Here is a 16564-nt window from a genome sequence, read left to right on the forward strand (position 1 = left end):
GCTCCCTCAGCTGCGGTATCGATGCGAAACCAGGCAGGCTTAGCGACGATCAGGGCCGTTGGAGAGCCTCGTAGTTCATCGCCAGGCACGCCAGCAGGCGACGTCTTTGCCGAACGCTCGGGATGCTGTCATTGCTCGAATATAGCAGGCAGCCTTTCAGATAGCATGGCTGTTTTGTGTTTTCTGGTGCGAATGTGAAATACACCGAGCCTGCAGGCTGGCCGGCAAGCCTGGATCTCGTTCGCTTGCGTCATAATAATGAGCTAACCCAGGTGAAAATCTTCAACTGGGAACTCAAATGGGAGTAACTGATTCCAGTTGCAAGACAACTGGTTCCAGTTGATAGCCAACTGGTACCACTTTGAATCCCTGTTGTAACGCAACTGGTCCCAGTTGAGGCTCAAGCGGGAGGCAAATGGTTCCAATTTGCCGCAACTGGGAAACATCATTTCCCAGTTGAGAGCCAAATGGGAAGAACTGGGGAGCAATTGGGAAGTAAGTGGTTCCATTTGTGGGTCAAGTGGAAAGCTAAAATTCCAATTTGAGGGCAAACTGGGTAGAACTAGTCGTGGGTAAAAACCAAATAGGAAGTTTTTTACTGCTTGGAGGGATGACGAGAAAAAAATAAATGCTGCTGCGGCTCAGCACATTGTACAGTCATTAGGTGCCGAAAGGAACATACTGTAAAATCAGTTTGAAGCTGGCTTATCAGCAAACATCAATCCGATCGCACTGTGCGAAAACGCCCGTAGACGCTCTCGTGGCGAATAACATCACTTCCCTCAAAAATCTGCCGTGTGTGTTTAACATGGGTCGTGCTGCAGCGAACATATCGCGGGCTCGCGTAGCAATGCTATTGTTTTTTTCTTTTCATCAAGCCCGCTCTCTATCTTCAGCCCGTTGTGAGATAGGTATTTCGGCCAGGCTGACATTACAGTTATTTATTTATAACTGCCCAACCACCGAAATGAACTTCTATTTCTGAGACTGATTACCGCGACATGCTGTGAGTCAGTCTCGCACACTCCACATGAGCTAGGGCAGCCATGGCGGCAATGGTCGCATGGACGATGTGTGCGATTTCTCATCATGTTCCGTGGGAATGGAGTGTTTGAAGAACCACGAAATAGAATTAATTTTTCGCTTATGATTGGTGGCGAGATTGCTCAACAATTATTTCCTTGATTGAGCTGAAGAAAGGCAGTTTGCATGCTTTTACTACTCGGCGAGATGACCCGTCAGCACAAATTAGGACTACAAGTCGTTCTCATTGGCTGGAATCGCGACGTTTCCAGGTGCGCTCTCAGTTCGATCATTGAATTGTATTTTATGCAGTTTTGCATTTGTAGTGAAAACATTCTAACTTAGTAGCGGCACATACATTTTTACGCTCACTCGTTCGGCTGTTTTGCATAACACGCTGTACATTCCCAGTTGGGAGCCTACAGGGAAGTGGCTGGTAACAACTCGCACCAAATGCGGAGAAATTGGTCTTGGAGAAGCGATTTTCAGTTAAGAGAAGTCCCATTTAGACTCGATCTGGTTCATTCCTACTGCACAAAGTACCAAAATCTTGCAGTGGAAGAGCAGCTGCGAAGCAGCTCAACTAAAACATTAGGATTATTTTCACCTCTATAGCAAATCTGCATCCGAAGTATGCGACATATCTAGTAGTTTTACTTGGTGAAGTCTCCAAAACTGAGCAATTCATTCACCCTTTTCCCAATACCCTGCACACGACTAACTCCGTGCTCTCCGTAAATTATATGATATTAGGAAAGCCATACTGAAATATAAAATTAAGGTCGTGTGTGTGTTTGTGTGGTGTATATCTGTAATGAGCACTTGATACATTTGTGGCTAGGGCAGCAGCGATGAAAACAAAACAGCATATCATTTATTCCAGTTTTATTTCTCAAGCATGCACTTTCATTTGGTAAGGTACTGAACAAGGTAATATTGTCATCAACATTTGGAGGTACTAAAATTTTCTCCATTTCTTATATACTTAGCTCCGTTCTAACCCTCTGCATATATCTGGTAAGCAAAGCGCAGCAAATGGAGAGTTTGTTATGAAACATCCCTTTTTTTATTATGAAACACGCATGGCATCCTTCTGATCAGTATTCTCTTTCATCCCGCTGCGGTAATTCAGTGGTTAGCGTTTTCGACTACTCAGGGGGGGATGTGGATTCGAATCTAGCCGTCGCAGCAATGTTTCGGTGGAGGTAAACGAAAGGTGTCCATGTACTCTGCTGTATCAGTGCATGTTAGAGAGCCTCAAGGGGTCAAAATTATCTGCAGCGCTTCACTATGGAGTCCCTAACCGAAGTAGCTTTGGGGCGTCAAACTCGATAAACTAAACCACCTCTTCCTTTTAAGTCAACCTCCAGCTAGCAGTAAAGTTATATCATTAACGAGAAGCAAAATACCAGAAGTGCACAAATTTAAGGCAGGAAACGATTAACAAGGTTGCAAAAAAAATGGCTGCCCTTGCATTCAATCCAAAGACATGAGGTTGCATTTTTATCTATTTCTACAGCTTTTTGTGCACCCCACCTTTCAGCTCTATTAATGTGTGTGGCACCAAAACATGAAGCAGCAGCATAGCGTTTAGTCACAATGTATACTCTTGTCTTCTCACTCCAACCAACTGACACAATGTGCTGTATCCTTGCAGACACATTGTTGGGCATTCGAACAGCAGTACAGTCAGTTTTTTCAGGCCTTTGGTATTGTTCACTGTGGAACACATACCCAGAGATTCGAACTCTGTCATGTTCCTCAACAGAGCCAGTGATTTCGTAGGGGATGTGATTCCCAAATAATTTCAAGATAGACCCATCCACAATCTGTGGCTTACAGAGAACCGAGGCTCTCTTTTCGATGTTTTAGTGCACTGCAGACACTGTCTGACTTGAGGGCTTGCGGAATCTTTGCCAGCATGCACTTTATGGGCCATTACTACCCTTCTTGTTACTTGATGGGGCACCCATTTAGCTGCAGTGATCAGACCCTTCAGCTTTCCCATGCCCGATTCAAATCCAAAACAAGAATGTGCCCAGAGTGGCCCTTGTAAAATAACACTTTTTGATAGATGCAGTAGTGAGTGCACATTTGAAGTCATTTCCTTCTCTGAGTACAGGAACTGTACACCAACAACAAATTCCACTAAGTACTCAGTGCTTTTGGCGATGACACTGAGAGAGACTTCATCCTGCAGGAGGAGGTATATTACCTTCACTAGAGAGCTAAAATGTTCAAAATATTTGGTTGGCAAGATGCCATCCAAACAGATCAAGCAGAATTACAACAGCCACTGGTGCCTCTCAGTAGCCTTCTAAAACGTTCTCAGAAGGATAGATCTGGGCAGGCGTGTCATGCACTGTGGCGGCTTGATGTGGCACAGCCGCTCATCAATCTCTTTAAGTAGTTGTGGCGATCCTATGTAGTATTGGGTGCAAACATTTGATAGCGACAACTCCATAAACTGGTGTGCCACACCAAGCAGCACAGAGTGCATGTAGTCCGGGCTAAAACTCCATACAACGTCGAACCCAAGCAGGTTGATCAGCGGGGATGGCCCTTTCACCCCTTGAACATGGTCTTCTAGTCTGACTGCCTCAGCCATATCTTCCAGCACACCAGCTTTCGTCCTGTAAGGCACTGCTTCAGCCCTGGTAGGGCACTTGACTGTACTATCAAATAAATGTAATGAAGAAACATAACAGTCTAGTGAATTAGAGATCAATGGGTGTACTGAACTTATAAAGAAATATGCACATCTGTAAACACCTGTTCTGCGTCATTCCATAGTAACTGTAACAGGCTCCCTTACTGAGATGAACTTGGAAATACCTTGTAAAGCTGTGTAGCGCAACAGAAATTTCAAAGCTTATAAAGAGTTATAGCCATTCAAATGACATCAGAAAAGTAAACAGCAAGGGGTCCAGGGTAAAAAAAAACGCATGAGGCCTTCTGAAATAACTGCCTGAAATATCAGATTGCGTGCGTGCATAAAGGCACTGCTAGCTACCTGGTAATGAGACAAGCATGCGATGCAAAACACTTCATGCGGAAATATTTGGTACAGCAGAAGTAAAGCATTTTCACAAATCCCAGTCATCTCTGGCCTATTCAGCAGTAAGAGGGGAGACATGCCCAATGTTTCCTGAACACTACTATTGCAACACACTTCTGCAAAAATTCCCAATACAAAAAGCGCAAAATATGGCTGACTACGCATCACATGCAACGCCCCTAACAAAATAGTGCTAGTCTTGCCAGGCTAAGACAACACCTACACATACAAAAACCATCCAGCATGCTCCAGTTGCAACGCATAAATCTGTGTTAGGCAGAGAACAGAAGTCAATGAACCACCTAAACCAGATCTGTTCTGCACAATACCTGTGGGAAATAAAACACAGGTCACATTGTTTAGACTCTCACATGTACACTCACAAATACAGATAAAAAAAATGCTCCCTTCCCTTCCTTATTGATCATGTCTATGCATTCAGTTAGTACCAAGGTAAATACAAGCAACAGCAGGTTGAAAAAGACCTTTTATGAGCAAACTCAAGGTGCATGTTTTGAAAACATAACAAAAATAATGACATCAAGCACACACTGTTAGGATTTTGGGGCATCCCACCGCTGCCACCACTGTTGGGACTGGCCATCCCAGCCTAGGAACGGTCGAGGCGGCGGTCAGTCAAAGGACGTTTATGTACACTATGTACAAGGGCTTTTACATGATACAAGGGCCAAGAGCACTACGGGCTAGCACAAATAAGGGCGGCCCCGGCGGCGAGCGTAGCTCCGGCGTGATGGCTCTTCTGCTGCCCGTCTGCTGCGCGGGTTCAGCGCGGCTCCGTTTTTAAAGCCGCCGGTGTCCGTTGAGGCAGCCAGCCGTTCAAATCCTCCGATCAGGTCACGGCACTGGCCACCGTTCAAATTAGACGAATGGTTGGGAAGCGCCCGGCCGTTGAAGGCTTGCAGACAAGAACGGGCGGCCGGCGAAGCGGCGCAGGTGTTCCAGTCGACATAGGGTGCCTCGATGCCAGCTCCGTCGTTCAGGGTGGTGCCATCCTTTGACCGCTCCAACGCCGCCGCTCTCTCCCTGCTGCGCCATTTTGAATCTCAGCGGTCGGTCGGGCTGCTCGGCTTGGTGCAAGCAGCTGAGGTTCCGTTTTTCGAACCCAGTGGCTGCGGACGATCGCTGGTGGCTTTGTTTGTTTCACAGTGCTCTATCACATGACTGAGGAGCTTCTCAAGTCCACCGAGGCAGCATGACGGGTTGTTGTGTGCCAATGTGCGCCGGGTCAACGCGTAAAGGCCTACGCTGTTTTCGCTTCCCCCGAGACTCCGAGCGAAGGAAAAAATGGAAAGCTCAAGTAAAGCGGGATCAGCCCTAGAGTACATTGCTTTAAATGTTGCACCTCACTGTGCTTTTTACCACTCTGTCTCGTTCTGCTACTTCGTGGTTTGCATCTTTTTTTTCCATACTTTTTTTTCATTTTTGCGGCGAAGGTTACACCACACTGTGCACAACAACATTTTTTCCTCAGTCTTGTTGACTTATTTCGTGGTTTGGACCTTTTTTCATGCTTTGCTTTTATGTTTTTCTTTAAGGTTACACCCCACGGTACATGCCTTATTTTTCTGTCCCAATGTCTTGCTTACTTATAGTGAAGTTCGTGTTTTTTCATGACCTGCAATTACAGTTGGCATTAAATAAATCATTTGCATTGCCTCTTGTTTTATTCTCTGTACCGTCTGTAGGCGGGTAGGCTGAAAAGCTACGTTAAATATTTGTCTTCATCAGTAATAAAGATCAACTTTTAGGCAGGAGTTATTTTTCAAACAGCCTAACCCATCAGCACACAAAAAAAACGCGTTTTTTTAACAAAACCCTCTATGGTCGATTTTTTTTTCGAAAAGCGTGAGTATTCAATGTGGATTAATTCGATTTCAAATTTAAAATTTTCAGAATTACTGCAGTTTTTAATGACTAAAATCCACCTTTCTTTGAGCAGGTTTATATGCATGGTTTATTAATGAATACCGACTGGCTTGAATAAAATAAATATTAAAAAGGATGTGTAGAATTGTGTTTCACAAACTGAGGAATCGCAGGAGAGCAACCGGTGCGCATGTCCATGGCGCAAGCGAAGTGTGCATGCGAGCGCACGCAAGAACATTCCGTGGTTGTGCGCCCCTTATAAAAATGAAACGAGTGAGAAACTTCCAGTAATCCTTCATGCTATCGCCAACGAGGGGCGATTCGTTTTCTTTGGCCTCGAGAAAGAAAACGCAGGAGCAGTGGCAACGTCGGAATACGGCGGTATTACGACGTATTCCGTCGGCGGTCGACGTATTCCGATTCCGATTCCGACGTATTCCGGCGGTATTCCGAAAAAATGTGTATATACCAGCGCCCGCCCCATAAGCAGATGTAATTGCGCCGTTGTGAGCAATAAACGGGCGAGCAACTCGCAGTTACCTTTTCAAAGATTAGAAAGCAGACAGACACCAGTTTTTGCGAGCAGAAGAAACGGAAACAGCCCGCGCGACGATAGCGAAACCAGCCGCAGCGCTCGGGCAGCTGACGACACGCGGGCGTTAACAGAACGTGGGAATTAAAATCTAAAATATCGTGGAAAAAACAGAGGCAGCAATTTCTTCTATCCGCATGGAGCAGCAGCACCTGCCCCGCAACAGATCTTTAAAATATTAGCGAGTTTTTCAAACCACCAGACGGAACAGTAAATGTTTAACCTCGACCACCTGAGGCTGTAAAATTAAGTCATGCAATTACGTCTTCGACCCTCGGATGTTAAAATGGCTCTTATGAGTGAAAAGATACGCAGTGCGATATTGATGAAAAAGACTGTTCTAGTAAAAAGCACTATTACGCCCGCCGAGAGTACGAGTGGCGCCGTTACACACGTTAGCGCAGCTGATCCCGTGTGATTCAATATGGCGGCGCCCGCGATGTTGTCTCCACCCTGAACGGCGGCGCTGTCATCGAGGCACCCTAAGCCATGGAGGAAGGAAAAAGAGAGGACAGGCCGTCACGTGACATTTTGTGAAGCCGGAAACCAGCTCGGCGCCATCTTGTCCGGGCTGACGTCATCGCTGAAGTCCCGCCCTCGACTACTGCGCGCGCGTTTCAAAGCCAACGAAGGAGCATGCTACCGCAGGGGCACAGATCCCCGCGCTGGTGGCGCTTGGCTGCTTACCGGCCGGTTTAGGGCACCCTATGCCGGTGTTCGTCAGCGGAGAAGTTAAAAGCGGAAATACCCGTGTGAGACAGGCGGCTACTTTCAGTTACTGCTTCGTACTGCGTCGTCTCCGCGCCGTCTCCAACTGCTCGGCCCTGGTCACAATTAGTAGCAGCCGAGAAAAATACTTATCTCAGCTCTTGCAAGCGCGGGAAGTGACCTTCGCTTTCAATTACTGCGGTGGCCCCCCTTTGGCAACGCCCGTCCCTGGGACTCTGAAGTTGAAGGCTGCATTCGATGAAACTAGTATACTTTGCTTGTTTAGCTCAGCGCTCGAAATTAGCCTTCACCGGGTGAGGTGAAGGACACGCGAGAAACGTGGGCCCCTCGTCGCGCGAAACCACACGACGGCCACCGATGCCCGGGAACGGCATTCGTCCGGTATCGAAAATCTCCTCCCTGTTCCTCAACTCTTGTAAGCACGGGAAGTGACCGTCGCTTTCAATTACTGCGTTGGGCGAAGGACAACTAAGCACACGCGAGAAACGCGGGCCCCTAGCCGCGCGAATTCCACACGAGCAGTGGTGTAGCCAGAAATTTTTTTCGAGGGGGCACATGTTTTATTTATTTATTGGAAACGAAAATAATGGAAACGAAAATAAATGTGGAAACGAAAGGTGGAAACGAAAATAAGAGTGCCCATTTATTCTTCACCGTCGCACGGCGTATGGCACTCCTTTTAATTCTAGGCACAGTTCACCCCATTATTAACAGACCTTTTTACGTCAGTTTACTTTTTAATCCTTTGCATTCTCCTCAAATGAAGGTATCGCGAAAATAAAAAGTGCTTTTTTTTAAAGGACCTGCAGCCGAGCGCAGGTTTGCGTATGGGGTTGAAGTTTTGACAAATGTCATTTGTTTGCAGTTGATGACTTTGTTATAGAGCAGAAGCTTTTGTGTTGTTTTATATAATGTGAAGATATTGTAAATAGCCACGTTTTTTCGTGCGAGTTGTTTTTTTTTGTGAGAAAATAAATGTTTTTTACAAATGAAGTTCTCGGCATCCTGTGTGCATTCGTATCTTTATGTAGATATTGCAGTGAACAAAACTAACCCATCGCCTTTATTAAAGAAAAAAAATCTCTAAGGTATTGTTTAAGCGCTGGGTCTCTATCTTTTCATTTTTACCGGCGGCGTATAACAGGGGCGTGCAAGCATGCAAAGCGAGCGCAGCGGCTTCCTTTAAAATATCGCCCTCCACCGATGTCATGGCCCCCGCTGCTCACACAAGCGCAATCGCGAAAAACGAAAATAGTTACACTAACACCAGTGACGATCACTAGAGCGTTGCAAGAGCACGCCTAATAGCAACGAGGTTTCACTGCCGATGGAAACGGGAGCGCGAATGGCACACGCACACTGCACGCACAGGACGCGAAACGTCCGCGCAATACGCCGACGACCTCTCTAGCGCACGGCGTATTGAATCACTGGTAAACGAACAGCGCGAGTGCTCCTCAGTAAGCAGCGGCGGTCTCCCGACGGCTCCGAGCAGTGACGCAGTTGACGAAATGCCCGTGCGATCGTGGTCGAGCACGTTGAAATCAATGCACGCAACAACGAGAGTTTTGCAGCGAATTCAGCCTGAGATATGAGTGAACGGCGCCAGCGTAAGCTTGTGAGCCCGGTCAAAAACAAACTCGAGCAGTTGAGAAAAGTACGCCGCACCGCAACTGCTACGCCGCGGTCGTCTGCTACCGCCCGGCTTGCAAGCACCAACTACGACGCCGTTGCTAAGCTGCCCGGACTAGGTGGCCTCCCGATCGTGAAAAAAACCACGTGATTTCCTCCACATTTTTCTCCCATGGTGTTGTGTGGAAAGGGCCTCTCCTCTCTTTTTCCTTCCTCCATGCCCTCCTCGAAGTCACTGACTTTGCTGCTATCCATGCGCCGTTGAAGCTGATGCTTCCGACGGTGGCAAACCGTTTTCGCGCGTTTGCCCTTTCTCTCTTTTCGGCGGCGCCCGTCTTTCTTATGCCTGCCTTTCATCTTTCGGCGGCACCACTCTTTCTTTTGCCTGCCTTTCATCCTCTTTCGGTGACAGCTCTCTCTCTTGAGCTTGCCTTTACTGTCCTTTCGGCGGCAGCACTGTTCGTCACCTTGTGGTGATAGCTCACTTTTCGGAACTGGCTGTTACTTTCCTTCGGGTTGCAGCTTCCTATCTTGTGCTTTCCTTTCAGTTTCTTCGGTGGAAGCACATGCTGCTTTCGTCGCCTCGGTTTCTGCTCTCTGACAATATCACTGTGATTGTCAGCCGATTCACGTGCGTTACCTAGATCAGGCCTGTCTTTACTATGTTCCTCAAAGCTGAGCTCTTCCTCCTCAGCGTCTCTGAGTGCACATACGTGCTCATCTCCCTCGGATGGAATGACGTCTACCTCTCCTAAGTCATCTGGAACGTTCGGTTCTGAACTGTCGTCCAGCACCTTAGTTTCTTCAGGCGCATGCGAACCAGTGTTTTCTACTGACATTACTGCTGACACGCAGCTCTTTTCGTGCTCCTGACGCGTTTCAACCAATTTCGGAGGAGGGTCGTTACTGCACTCAGTCGCGATGTGCCCGCTACTGCATCTGCTTTCTGGAATGTCGCAAAGCTCAGAGTAGTGCGAAAGCACGGGACTCGTTTCGCATCGCTCGCAAGAGACACCAACGCACAATTCAGCGTCCGCAAACTCTACATGCACCCGCTTCCGTTGATCGTAAGTGTCGGGTTTCTGCATTTCTGCCGAACGCTATGCACAACACGGTGTGCCATCCTCGTTTACTTCGCTTGCGTCGGCGCAGGCGTTTTCATTAATGTCCAGACGGACGTCCTCTCTGCCCTGTTCGGCAACTTCTCCTGCTTTTGACACGCTAGGATATCCGCTTTCCGGTAACTACGCCACACTCTCAATGGGCGAGACCTCTGTAAGTGCGTCGTCAGGTGGTGCGACTACGTTATCCGATGGTAGAGAGGTTCCCTCAGTTCGCGAATGCGAGGCAATTCCCACCGTTACAGCAGCAATTACATCTGCCACGTGCGGACAACCTTCCTCTGTGCCGCACTGGCAGGGCTGCTCTACAGCAACGCACTCTACCTCTGTGTCACGATCTTCCGACCCTTCAGCATTTACGAGCCACTCTAAAACGTCGGCTTTAAACTGGTAGGGAATATCGTAAAACGGTGGGGTGCTATTCTCTCGCAAGTACCTTTTGCATAGGTCCCGTGGTGACACGTTATATCTCGTCAGTAAGAATCTTTTCAGCTCATCGTAGTCCGCCAAGCCGCCGTCCAACAGGCGCTTGACAACGTCATACGCTTCGCTGGAAAGCAGCGCTACCAACTAGTGCACTGCACGGGCTCGGGCCAGCCCGAAAGCCCGGGCCCGGCCCGGCCCGGCCCGCGGGCCGGGTCGGGCCGGGACATGATTTGTTTTGCCGGGCCTGGGCCGGGCCCGGGCCTGAAGTTGCGGGCCCGGGCCAGGCTCGGGCTTAAAGCTGCGGGCCCGAGCCGGGCTTGGGTCCGTACAGAAACGGCTGGTGTCCGACCTTTCATTCACTATTGCAGAGTGAAGTACACAACTGCGGCATTGAAGCAGCGACACGGATGAGCTATGAGTTATAGTACGCGCTAAGAAAAAAACTAAGCTTTATTCATTGACTGATTTATTTTCTTATTTACACACCGCGTTGCAGTAAGAGTGAAATTCATCCGGCCTTAATTGGCCATTGATCGTTCGTCATCCCAAAACATACCTATACACTATGAGAAATGCATTCGGGAAGAACGTATTAGCTTAGGTCGCTTATATTCTTCAAATGCATTCCGTGAAATACTCAAGCCTTTCAGCTTGTCGTTTCTGCTGAACGGCGACCAGTTCGGCTATGAGCTCAACCTGTGAGATTGCGCTCACTAAAAAAATGTCATCCTACTGCTTGCTAGGCAGCTTTAATATTTATACTTCGCGGGCGGTAAAATATAACTGATTAAAATCATGAGGGAACGCAAAGTGGACTACTACGAGTGTATGCGGCCCTTTTTATTTAGCACTCGGAACTTCCGAGTTTATCGTTGCCCACCTGCACGAGATCACTCTCCAAATGACGGGCCTGGTGAGCACTACTCTTAACCACTCCCTTCTGGGTTAAAAAGAACCAACTTTCTGGAAGCCAAGCTGTGGTTTCAGAACCTTTGTCAGCCAGTTCCTTATCGGTGTACTAGTAGTCTACTTGTTCAGAGTGAGCAGTATACCTCAAGCGTTACTGTGAAACGGGCCGGGCCGGGCCCGGGCTGGGCTTCACTCCGGGATTCACGGGCCGGGCTTGCAAGAGCGATAATTTAGCGGGCCCGGGCCGGGCCCGGGCTTAAAGCCGCGGGCCTGGGCCGGGCTCGGGCTTGAGGTCACGGGCCCGGGCCGGGCTCGGGCCTCAGATTGAGGCCCGTGCAGTGCTCTACTACCAACTTCTGTGCCCAACCATTCCGCTCAACGCGCTTTCTCTCGCAGACGCTCTCGAACTCCGTCAAATATTTCGCCATACCCTCGGCGATCACGAAGGGCCGTGGCCTATCTCTCGGCTGCCGACTATTAGTCTCATTCAGAACGGATAATGTTTTATTTCTCTCGAAACTCATCTCATGCGCTTCAAGATCGAGGCCCCTCAGTTTCCTGACGCGAGCACGCCGTTTTATCTCAAGCTGCTTCTGTTTTTCTGCCTCTTCGCGCTCACGGCGTTCTGTGATCTCTTCCCAGGCCTCATTGGCTTCCTCAGCCGTTACATTCTCCTTCCGCATGATCTCAAGAATCGCATGCTTTCGTTTTGCAAAGCCCAAATCAATGCCCAACTCTTCACAAATTTCGATTAGTTCCTTCACTTTGAAGTTCTCCATCGCGCACAATAGCCTCTTGTAGTTTGCCCTTTTCTTAGAATTCCCTTGCCGTTCACTACTATAGCGCTACTAGTAGGACACGCGCAAGTAATTCGTTCGAACAACGCCTCGTTTACTCCCTCTGCACCAGCTTTCCTTTCAAAGTGCTCCGACTTGGCTCAAAACAGCAAAGCTCTCTCCAGTGCAACACACAGCCCTACTCTAAAATACAATCACGTGTGCTAGAGCAGCTGGCGAATTGAGGGGAAAACGTCAGGCACTCACCGCGCCGAGGTAGCTGACGCCGGTCGATCCCGCAGCTGCCATCCACTGTTGGGACTGGGTCTCCGAGCCAGGAAACGATCGAGGCGACGGTGAGTCAAAGGACTTTTATGTACACTATGTACAAGGGCTTTTACATAATAAAAGGGCCAAAAGCACCACGGGCTAGCACAAAGAAGGGCGGCCCCGGCGGCGAGCGTAGCTCCGGTGTGATGGCTATTCTGCTGCCCGTCTGCTGCGCGGGTTCAGCGCGGCTCCGTTTTTAAAGCCGCCGGTGTCCGCTGAGGCAGCCAGCCGTTGAAATCCTGCAAAAAGTCACGGCACTGGCCACCGTTCAAATTAGACGAATGGTTCAGAAGCGCCCAGCCGTTAAAGGCTTGCAGACAAGAACGGGCGGCCGGCGAAGCGCCGGAGGTGTTCGAGCCGACGGAGAGGAAGGGGAGGAGGAAGGGCCCGCGCCGGGCCGGGCGCCGGCGAGGCGGGATGATTCACGCTGCAAGCCGCGACATGTCCGAGAGAGTCTGGGTCCGCTTTGAGCGACGGCGGGCGCGCAGCGCTGGTTTCCAGAGAGGCCAACCAGCGAAATGTGGGCGCCGACACAACAACACCCAGAGAGAAATGAAGTAGCATTCTGACATACGTGCAACAGCGCGAAAGAAGAAACCCGAAGGCGAAACGAAAAAGGGAGAGGAAAGAGCGCTGAATCTTTATTTCGCCTTCGGGCTTCCTTCTTTCGCGCTGTTTCACATATGTCAGAATGGAACAACTAGGCCAGCAAAAAGTCCTGCTTGATTAGCATTTTGCATGAGCAGTAATTTACATGCACCTCAGTCTGTGCAACTCATTTGATGAGGATTTCACAACCCATTTATTGGTACTCTCTCGCATCTACAGACAGAGGGATTGAAGCAACAACCATCTCCGATTAGAGGTTCATTTTTATAGAAAGTGTACAATTATATCTTCCTACCTTCAATGGACTTGCCCTGATGTAAACACCAGCTGCACCCAAAATAGCCATTATGCTGAACCGTGTTCTGCATCAGGGCTCTAGCAGGGGCGTCACCGGAAACACTGAAGCAGTATACCTGTAATATTGACAAAAGCAAACTTATGAAATTATTTGGCACAAAACAGGCTCATGAAAGTTTTGGCTGAAAGCCTGCAATATGTGGACATCGCCTGCAAAACCTGCAGCCCATTTTACGGGCGTACAAAGTTGGTAGTAGTTAGTGGCGTATGGTGCATTTTTCAAATCCATCCTGACAGCTGCCTACAGGTCAACAACGACTCTCAAGAGTAGGGGTGTGCGAATATTCAATAATTTCGAATATTCGATCGAATAGCACGGTATTCGATATTCGTTTCTCGGTATTCGAAATTTCGAAGTATTCGTCTCGGGCGAATAGTGTTTCTGGGATGCTTGCCCGCTTGCTTTATGTGGTTTCAGTTCCGAGTATTGCCGCATAGATGGCTTTTTTTTATCGCGCTTTCAACGCTCGGGGGTCATTCAATACACAAATCACAACCAGGTTGGGGTGCGAACCAAGCTACAAACAAAATAAAGGTGAGGGGGACGCGCTCTTGCGGAAGATCCTGCGTTCTGGCCGTCTCCGAGCCTCCACATTAAGGCAGCCATAAGCCGCGTCGCTGCCACCGTGTCGAGGCAGACGCAAAGAAGGAAGAGCACAGCCATCATTCGTCTAAGCTTCAAAACAAGAAACCTCAGTCTACTGTTGTTGTTGTTGTTGTTGCGACTGAGCGAAGGATGAAAAGGAAAGTGCACGGGCCTGCCGACTGGCTCCAGCCGAGCCACCACCGCTGCCACGTGCAGATAGAGGAGAGTTCAAAGATAAGAGGAAAGAGAGAAAAAAAAAAGGAAAAAGACGCGCGTCACATAACTCAACAACCGCGTCCGCCTCGGCGGACGCTGGCTGGAAAAACAGATAAGCACCGAAGCCTCGCCCGCTCCACCGCCTCTCGATGTCAGCTGGCGGTGACGTTATCGATGAGCTCGGACGTTATCGGATGAGCTCGGGCATCGCTTGGCCGCGTTCATCGCATCGCGCTAGTTGAGTCCGATGCAACTCGATTTTTTTTCCGTTTGAGTTGCGGAAAAGATTACCAGATATGACAGATGCAAAGATAAACACGCAGCCCTACCGCGCTATTGCTTCACCCAGTCAGGTGACGAATAATGCGTACGGAACATGAGCGACCGTTCTCGGCAGCTTTCAAGCAAGCCATCATATTACCGGCGGAGGCGCAAAAAATTCAGCGGCAGCGCGGGGACTCCATGTCGCCGAAGTGTATACTTACGTCAATGGGAAGGGCGCCTTTAGCGTATGATAACGCCAAGCTTATTGTGCACCCGTGCAGGATTACTGCCGTTAACGCTCGGAATCGGGGAGGCTGCGGGCGTAAAACGTGACTGCCGAACTTTAGTAGAACGAAATGATCGCATCTATCTACGACTGGAGTTTTTTCTTGCTATTCTGACTGCTTGCGCATTGACGGGAACGGAACGCCACCGTAATCAGGGCATTGAGCCATCTTCGGTGGTGTGCCGAACTCCGTCGCCGCAACTCGGGCACTCCGGTACGTTGGAGGCTGAGAGCATACTTGGAAGCGCGATGCTGAGTGCTGCTCGGAGGTACTACCGGGGACAATTTTGCCAGGACGCGGGAGCGGTGCGAATGACGTTTCGCTTGCGGTGCGAGCTTTGTACAGCCGTTTCCATTCTTGCTCGAGGGAATGATAGTCTGGGAATGAAAAAATTGTTCTTCCAGTAAAAATTGCCAGTAAAAATTGTTCTTCACTCTAGGTGTTAAAATTTTGAAGTGTGCTTTAAATAAAGCCTCAGTGCAGTGTGTGATGGTATCGTCTGTTGGGAAAATAAATGGTTTTGGAAATGCCTACTGTCACACAGCCTCTTTTTAATGCCAGAAGTACTATTCGAACTATTCGCTTCGAAATTATTCGAAGAAAATCGCTATTCGCTTCGAATTCGCTTCTAATCAAAAAACCACTATTCGCACACCCCTACGAGTCAAGAGTCATTGTAGGAGCAATTACGAGTGCATGACGATGCAAATAGTTGTACTGTGGGTACGTAGCAGTCACATTTCTCAGTGTGTCGGAGGTTCTGCGTCTTCCCTCGTTCCATTAATTTTTACTGACCTTGTTTGGTTAATTGTTATTGTTAACCTATCAGAACCAAAAGGTGCTCCATATTAAGGCAGCTGAAAATTAAGTTTTGCACCATTTTGCTAACATTATATAAATATTAAATGCCATATTTTTGTATTTAATCTAATTAAGCATGCATGTGGTAGTGATGCAGAAAATTGGTAGATGTCTTCCAAAATATTTTGTGTCCTCACCTTTAATTTGTAGACTTCTTCGTCGACCATCCACTCCACTCCAGTCTCAGCAAGTGCATTCATCTGCTTAGAGAACACCTGCAGAACCATTGTCATGTCTGGGTGACGCTGACCATACCAGAGCATGTTAACTATATAATTCTTCATTCGCTGTGCTGGAGGCAGCTCGTTGATTGTCATATGTACAGGCCAAATCGAAAACTTGGAAGAGTTAAAAACCGGACTGCCATCAGAGTTCACTGTCACAGAAATGTGCATGTCATTGAGGTTCAGCTCCTTGCGATGCTGGCAGTACAAGTCCCCGTCTGTGATATCACGCTTGGAGCATGAGGCAGGTCGTTCAGATATTTTTTGTAGCGACGTTTTTAGTGACCTAGAAAGTTCTTTGGATGACAGGAGTGAATTCAGCTGCTGCATCACTGCGAGGCTGACAAAAAAGCACCCTGCTCAATTAGGGCATCGGCGGCGCGCATGTGTTTGCACTGCATACATGTAAGTTGTAGCTCTTTGCTCTTTCCTCTTCTTGGGGTCCCCGTCACATTCGCCTAGGACCGACATACAGCTGGGGCAGTACAAATCGAAAGTCATACTTTCCTGGGATATTCCAGCAAACTTCTTGAAAAGAAACTTTGAATCTGGAAGATCGCTTCTTCTCATAATAAAACTCATGAGCTTCATTAAGTGCTCCACCTGTGTCCACGAAAGACCATGAGTGACCGCGAAGTCCATCACCAGTGTCACGGTGTCTGGCGGTGAAAAATCAG

The 16564-nt window shown here is 48.5% G+C and overlaps 1 pseudogene; it reads right to left on the reverse strand.

Moving 5' to 3' along the window:
- Positions 1-263: 263 nt before the first annotated feature.
- LOC149343908 (uncharacterized) lies at positions 264-15896 on the reverse strand (annotated as a pseudogene).
- Between the last annotated feature and the right edge of the window lie 668 nt (positions 15897-16564).

Source organism: Amblyomma mixtum, chromosome 5 (assembly GCF_055824585.1).
Source record: "Amblyomma mixtum isolate Tamu chromosome 5, ASM5582458v1, whole genome shotgun sequence".
NCBI lineage: Eukaryota > Metazoa > Arthropoda > Arachnida > Ixodida > Ixodidae > Amblyomma > Amblyomma mixtum.